Here is an 8,070-nt window from a genome sequence, read left to right as displayed (position 1 = left end):
AAAAAATCTAAGTAAGAAAAGCATTTTTTTGCAGTGTATTAAAATAATTTTTTTTTGTATTGATATTAATATTGGCATTTATAATTATTATATTATTATATATGACCAAATAATGTAGAAATGACAGATAACCTACTCCTTTTAAACGGGGCACCAGACAGCTTTGACTGTCAAAATAAATAACAATAAAATATTGGTAATTGATTTATACAAATATTAAGGAGTTTATTATCTGGCCAAATCTGAAGAAACAGTGAGATATCAATAACTTGTAGAGCCTCAGTATAAACATAAAAACAATAGTTTAAATAAAAGGATACATTTATTGAACAAAAGACATAGAAGCAATAATCACACACAAATTACTCATAAAAAATGAATAAACTAATAATCACAATAAGCCATCAGAAATAACTACAAACTAACACATACTTAATCAAACAGAACTTAGATCAAATGAGTTATTTAGTGGGGTTGGATGAAGCAATGAGAGAATGAATTGTATTATTGGCAGTCTTGAAGAGAAATTGCGTTGCAGTTTCTCAGGACAATGCGGTGTAAAATGGGCATTTGCAGTTAACAGTTAGCCTAACATATGCAAGGTCTATCTGTTATGAATTGACCCTAAATAACAGTCTCTACACATGAAACAATCACATATAAGCAAAACCTTATGCCAATGTTGAAAGAAAAAAAGGTTTGCTTATATTAAAAAAAAAGCTTTTATAAAATGCTTATAATTATGCTTCACTCAGTCAGATAATCAATCCAGCAATGGTGTGTTTTCCTTTCCACAGGATGCCTTGGATGGCTTGCAGTGTGGGATAACATGTGAATTGTCCTTCTGTAAATCAAATCAAATCACTTTTATTGTCACATCATCAGCAGCACGTGTGCTATGATGAGTGAAAAGCTTAGGTGCTGGTTTCAGACAGTACAAAATACATACAGTGCAAATAAAATGACAGTGCAAAATACAGAGGGTGCAAATACAATGACAGTGCAAATTACACCAACATACTCCCCAAAAAAAGAAAAAAAAACAGGACAATGTAAGATTGACAGCAATATGTACAATGAATAGGTGTCCACATAGTCGTAGGCAGTGTTGTTTAACCCTCTGGGGTCTGAGGGTGTTTTGGGGCTCTGAAGAAGTTTGGACATGCACTGACATTTGTGTTGTTTTCAGTATCTTAAAAACATATTAATGGCTAAAGTGTGATAACACTATAAACAGCACAAGTTGGGCTACAATATTACCTAAGCGGCATGTTTGTATGCGTTTGTGTTTTTGAGAAAGAAACGTTTATGCGTGGTTCGTGAAAAACTAAAATTAAAAAGTCACTGAAACAAGGCCATGAAACACTCAGAGAACATTTGTGCACAAGACTTTTGAGAACTGGATCTGGTAGTCTAGTGTTTTTGCTTCAAAATGATGTGAGAATCATCGTGTTCACTTGCTTACAGAAAACAATATAATGAATAAAAATTTCTAAGTCACTTTTTAAGTGAAATTGGTTTATGCGGGAAGTGTGAACTATCATTAATATGCAGTGAGTCACACCTGAGAATACAAAGACCTGCATAATGAGCTGCATAATGAGCCATCAGACAGGTACAGTATGTGACTAGGAGGGAAAGTTTAAAGAAGGAATCAGAGAAAAGTTTATATACTTTTTTTGTTTTCAGTTTATTTAAAATATATTAATTACACAAAATAACTTGAGATACTTTTGTGAGAGTCAGAACACTCTATAAAACTCTGCAATCTTTTAAACTTTCACATAGCAAATCTACTGATTTTTTTTGTTTGTTTGTTTGTTTTTTTGTAAATGAAGAGTTTAGTTGCAAAATGAGATATTTCCATTTTGAGAAATGTTGGTTATTTGACACTATTATTTAAGACATCAACAGTCAAGCTCATTCACAATTTTATACATTAAACTATTAAGCTCAGTGAAGTCCAGGAACACAATATTCTTCAAATCCAGGATATTTTTTTTTTTACTTTGTCTATAAATAGTTTACAAATAAGTCAAAAAACATGCCAAAATGCAATATATTACTTAACATTGTCAAACATCTTAAATTGGTTAAGAAACAATACATCATAAATATATGGAATAGTATATACAAAGTTTGAATTATAATAATACGATTCTGAGTTAGTTTTGGTAATCTCATATTAGAGCAATGTTATTTTAAAGAATGATGATTAATACATATTAACAAAAATAACTGAGCAAAAGAAAGCAGGTGAAAAAAACACCATGTAATGCGATAATGAAATCTTTTAAACAGTCGCGTGCATCACAGCAGCTTTTGGCACAAGTTATCTCCTCTCATTGGGTATTCACAGTAATTATTTAAAGAATAAACTAACAAAAATTTTAGAAATGTAATTTCAGAAATGTAAATTTTACAAATGTAGTCTTGCAGACAGGTATCTTGTGATGAGGAGGGGCGCAGGAAAAAGGCAGTATTTCACTGTAACAACTGGCCTTCTTCTTGACATCAGCGGAAACTCACAGACGCAGGATTATTTGATCCTGGTCCACTTTTGTGGCGTTTTTATACATTTTTGTGACGTTGAAGGCTACATCTTCATCTAACAGTTTGTCGGCATAACACAAACCATCATTACTCGCATTATACTGACCAAACTCGGAGCACTTCTTGTCTACTTTAGCTCACTTTGCTGCTGGTCCTTTACCTCTGTTGTTTTCACATCTGGATTTACATATGAAGCGTGCTTAATGAGAGGCGGGACCACGCTGCTGTAAAGAGGCAACATAGGAGATTATACGGATTACATAAAAAGAGATTATTTGTTTTCGACTTGAATTGGTTAATGCAAAAGTAGACATATCAAGCTTTATATAGATATCAGAAATCATAATCTTTGTTTACTATTTGCAGAGTTTCCTTTCATTTTAGTGACGTGTTTTTCTGACCACAGTCTGCTCGCGCCTCAGATGCTTGTAATGACAATGCCTCGTGGGCGTGGTCGCATTAAAACTAATGAGATCAGACTGAGAAACTAGACATAGCGTTGGTTTCATACCGATTACTTTATCAAGCAATGTTTGTTTTCAACATCCATAGCTGCGTTTAAAAGTAGACACTTTAAGCTTTCTAGAAATACATTTCTCATCTGTGTGCGTTTTGTATTCGCGGAGTTTCATCGCATTTTACTGACGTGTTTCTAAAAGCAGTTCACAGAGAGAGAAAAGACAGAATGCCCACACTGTTTGTTTTTCTTATTTTGGAAAAGCACACACGTTTGTTGTTGTTGTAGACACATAACAGATTCGATTGATGTATTGATCTTATCTGTACGATTAAAACTGAAAGTGTAATTTAAGTTTATTTCAGGAGTTTGACGCCACCACAGGTCAAAACGCATATACGCGGTCTTCGACCCCAGAGGGTTAAAGTATGGTTTGGTAAAAGTGCAGTGCATGCTACATATTGATGGTGTGCAGTGAGGGTTATGGAAGAGTCTGTGTGTGGTGTGTTAAGTGTTCATCAGCCTGATAGTCTGCTGCGGAACCGTCTGCCTGAGGGTAGCAGAGAGAAAAGTCTATGGCTTGGGTGGCTGGAGTCGCTGATAATTCTCTTGGCTTTCCCAATGCACCGCCTGGTGTAGATGTCCTGGAGGGAGGAAAGCTCACCTCCTACTATGCGTCTAGCAGTTCGCACAATCCTATGTAGGCCTTTGCGATTGCTGCTAGTGCTATTTTCATACCAGGTGGTGGTACAGCTAGACAGGATGCTCTCCACAGTGCAGATGAAAAAGCGGAGGATGTGGGGGCTTATTCCAAACCTCCTGAGACACCTGAGGAAGAAGAGCCGTTGTTGTGCCTTCCTCAGCACTGCGTCTGTGTGAGCCGTCTATGTCAAATCCTCAGCGATGTGTACTCCAAGAAACTTGAAAGTGCTGACTCTCTCCACTGGTGTCCTGTTGATGGTGATGGGGTGTGTTCTCTCTTCCCTCTCCTGAAATCCACCACCAGCTCCTTGGTTTTGCTGATGTTGAGTGAGAGGTGGGTTTTCCTCACACCACTGCATCAGAGTGTCCACCTCCTCTCTGTAGGCCGTCTCTTCATTATCTGTGATTAGGCCCACCACTGTTGTGTCATCAGCAAATTTAACGATGACGTTGGAGCTGTGTTTGACTGTGAAGTCATGTGTGTACAGGGAGTAAAGGAGTGGGCTGAGAACACAGCCCTGTGGAGCACCAGTGTTGAGGATCAGTGAGGACAAGGTGATGTTGTTCATTCTGACCACTTGGTGTCTTCCTGACAGGGATCCTGTTGCACAGAGAGCTGTTCAGACCCAGATCCTGGAGCTTCGCCACCAGCTTGGCAGGCACTATGGTGTTGAATGCTGAGCTGTAGTTCACAAACAGCATTTTCACATATGTGTTTTTGTTTTCCAGGTGAGACAGAGCAGTGTGCAAGGTGAAAGCAATTGCATCATCAGTGGAGCGATTATTACTGTATTCAAATTGCAGAGGGTCAGTGTGAGCGGGCAGTGCAGAGCAGATGTGGTTTTAAATCAGCTTCTCAAAGCAATTGCTGAAGATGGGTGTCAAAGCAACTGGACGCCAGTCATTTAAGCATGTCGTTTTAGCTGATTTCGGTATGGGCACAATAGTAGCTGTCTTAAATCATGTGGGAACCACAGACCAAGAGAGCAAGAGGTTAAAGACGTCTGTGAAAACTCCCGCAAGCTGGTGTGCGCATGCTTTAAGTACACATACAGGTATGCCATCTACATCTGAGAGATGTAGTAATGTTTACAGTGGCAGATTTGTAACTTTTAAAGTCTGTGCTGTAATTAAGTCCTTGCCAAATGCTCCTTGCGTTGTTGGTGTTAAATTGACCCTCTACCTTGTCTCTGTATTGACGTTTTGCTACTTTGATGGTTTTTCTGAGGTTTGCTTGTTTTTGTTCCTCAACATTTCTGGATTTATAGGCAGAAGCTCGCACTGTTCAAACTTCACCATTGATCCATGGTTTTTGGTTGGGGTAGATGTGGACAGTTTTTGTTGGAACCACGTCTTCTATGCATTTCCTGATGAAACACGTGACTGTGTCTGCGTATACATCAATGTCGTTGTCACACGCTGCCCAGAACATGTCCCAGTTCACGTGATCAAAACAGTCTTGAAGTTTGGAATCCGATTGGTCCGTCCAGCTCTGCAACGCCCTGAGGGTGGGTGGTTCCTGTTTCAGTTTCTGCCTGTAAGCAGGCAAGAGTTGAACCGAAGAGTGAACGGATTTGACAAACGGTGGGTGGGGGAGGGATTTGTATGCGTCCCGGAACTGAGAGTAGCAATGCTCCAGAATGTGATCCCCACGATGTTTTGATAGTATTTTAGAGCGATTTTCCTAAGATTGGCATTGTATAAAAACCCCTGTAACAATAAACGCTGCCTCCGGGTGTGCGGTTTCCTGCTCGCTTATGCTTCCATACAGTTCCCTGAGCGCCTGCTCTGTGTTGGCTTAAGGGGGTATGTACACAGCCGTAATGATAGCAGCTGTGAACTCCCTTGGTAGCCAGTATGGCCGACACCAAAGCATAAGATATTCCAGATTAGGAGACCAAAATTATCTAACTAGGTGTATGTTCCTCTCATCACACCATGAGTTGTTAATAAAGAAACACACACCTCCTCCTTTGCATTTCCCTGTGAGTTCTTTCGTTCTAACCGCGCAGTGTAAGAGTCCACACTGCTGCTGTGTTTTTTGTGAGTGTCGCTAAAGAACTCAAAGTTAGGTCTTTGATGTACAACGAGGGAGCCAATTTCCCGAAGTGTGTGTCTGTCATAGGGAATGAGAGTGTGTACATCCGGCATGAAAAACAACAAAAATACAAGTAAAACACAGAAAACACAACAAAGTTTGCTAAGAGCTCGCAACACGGCAGCCATGCTCGGCGCCATCTTGATAACTTAACCTGTAGTTCAGTGATCCTGAAGATCATTGGGTTAGCCAAAGGAATACAGGTGAGATGATGGAAATTAATTCCATTGTAGCAGATTATTGTAGCAGGAGAGAAGAATCTTGCTGATCAAGTTTACTTGCAATAATAAATTCTGGCTGTGCTGTTGTCTCTTCCTTGTCAGGTAGGAACTCAGAACCCGGGTGTGTCTGTAGGAGAAGGCTATATTCCTTCTTGCTGGAGGAGGGGTTGATTGTCCCTGCCTCTCACACTGAAGTGGCGTGACTGGGTCGTTGCTTCAGGTGTACACCCATCATGTCCCACCTTTCAATTTTGCGAAGCTTGTTGTTTTCTCCCAAAGAACACAGTTAAACAAAACAGAGTTTTAGGACCTTAGAAATGGTTTATTTCTTTTCCACATCCATTCCAAAGTTCTTATGACAATGTCCTGAACTCATAGAGTACAAGAATAAAGGGAGTTGTTTAAGGTAACACTCCTCTGTGTTTTCCCTCATCAATTGGTGGGATCCTGTTGATTATTATTAATAATAGTTTCCTGGATGATTATATATCGTCTTGGTATGTTTTCCTTCCAGTTCTTTTCTATTTTTAGTGGTTTAGAGCCAACATATGTAACTGCAGTTTCTGCTTGTACTGGCTCACTTTGTTTCCAGGATTAGCTGGAACTGATTTGGTGGCTTTAATGGCCCAGGTAGTTTGCACCTTTGTTCTACAGACAGAGAGTCGAGGGGAACAATGGGCACTGGTGATTAAACAGCCTATTAACAGAAGGCCTGTTGATTGTGAATCGTCTACCCTCTACCTCTCGCAGTCCTGCTTCTTGCTGGAGGAGGGGTTGATTGTCCCCGCCTCTCACACTGAAGTGGCGTGACTGGGTCGTTGCTTCAGGTGTACACCCATCATTCCCTTACATATCCATATCTTGGTTCCATGAGAAAAAAAGGTTCCTGTTGTGGCATGCAGCCTATGGATGACAATGTCAGTGATTCATTACAATGGAAACATGTTTCTGTCACAACATATCAAGAGATGGCCAGGCTGGATGTATTTCTAACATCACGTGTTTATTTGCACGACATAACAGAAGTTATACAAAATTTTCATCGGTAAGACGGTTTCTCTTTGGTCAGAAAATGTCTTTTCCTACACTAAAGAGGCGTTCACACGCTGCACTAGCAGGGACTCCTGTGTTGTATTTTAGGAAGATCTTCTTCATTGTTCACAGTTTTTATCATTTCATTGACAAGGTTGGTTTCATTCGATTGCAAAAAGCTGTCCACTTCATTCAGCATTGCTGTTGTTATGTGTGATGATAGGAAATAGTTATTTCATCATTATCTATTGGGTCCTCATCATCTGTCTGCACATGACTGTCTGTATATTCAGACAGAAGCAGGTTGACCTCTTCTTTTAGCCTCGACACAACCTTTTTTTTTTCTTACTGGGGATGTATGCAAGTCTGAACCGAGGATGCACTGCAGAGGCTTTGAGCATCCTTGCATCTTGGAATAAGCAACCAAATCTCTTTTTTACCCCATTGATGATGGCATCTACCAGTGGGTTGCAATGTTGCAGGCTTGTCTCCTGTTTCATCTGCTCCATTCTATTGAGAAGAATCGAGAATGTTGGCACCAGCACTCCTTTGTAAGCCATTTTATCAGATTGTAGTATGTCCAGGGCTTTGGCCAAGTGCGCCAGAACATTCAAAAAGGTACATAAAGATAAAGAATGATTACTTAAAACAGTAATAATAGTAATAGAAATAATGAAATTACTTTTTTTATGCGTTATTATTAAGCTCATGTAAAGATATACATGTTAGGCTTCATGTTGGGACAGATATTAAAGTATAAACACTGGTTAACTTAAGCCTAGTTCACACTACATGACTTTAACCCTTCACAGATTGCTATGCTGTTTAGACTATATGACTTGGTTTTGAGTGATTGTCGTTGATATAGTGCAACAATGTGTAAATGATCTTTATGAGAGAGTTCAGAACTACACAATTTGACAGCAACTCTATTGGCTAACAGCTCTGTCCCACCCCCAAAACACAGCCAATCAAATGCAGCCATCAGGAAGAGAACAATTGGCTGC

At 39.5% G+C, this 8,070-nt stretch overlaps 1 long non-coding RNA gene across 1 annotated transcript; it reads right to left on the bottom strand.

The window, feature by feature from the left end:
- Nucleotides 1-303: 303 nt before the first annotated feature.
- Nucleotides 304-6,149, bottom strand: LOC141378745 (uncharacterized). The gene is made up of 3 exons (XR_015515122.1): nt 5,965-6,149; nt 3,816-5,828; nt 304-3,716 (listed from the first exon to the last, which is right to left on the bottom strand). It is a non-coding gene; the product is annotated as an uncharacterized LOC141378745 (long non-coding RNA).
- Nucleotides 6,150-8,070: the final 1,921 nt, after the last annotated feature.

Source organism: Danio rerio, chromosome 18, assembly GCF_052040795.2.
Source record: "Danio rerio strain M-AB ecotype USA chromosome 18, GRCz13ab, whole genome shotgun sequence".
NCBI classification, from domain to species: Eukaryota; Metazoa; Chordata; class Actinopteri; order Cypriniformes; family Danionidae; genus Danio; species Danio rerio.
The sequence above is the reverse complement of the archived record's forward strand: the minus strand, read 5'-3'. Positions and strand labels throughout refer to the sequence as shown.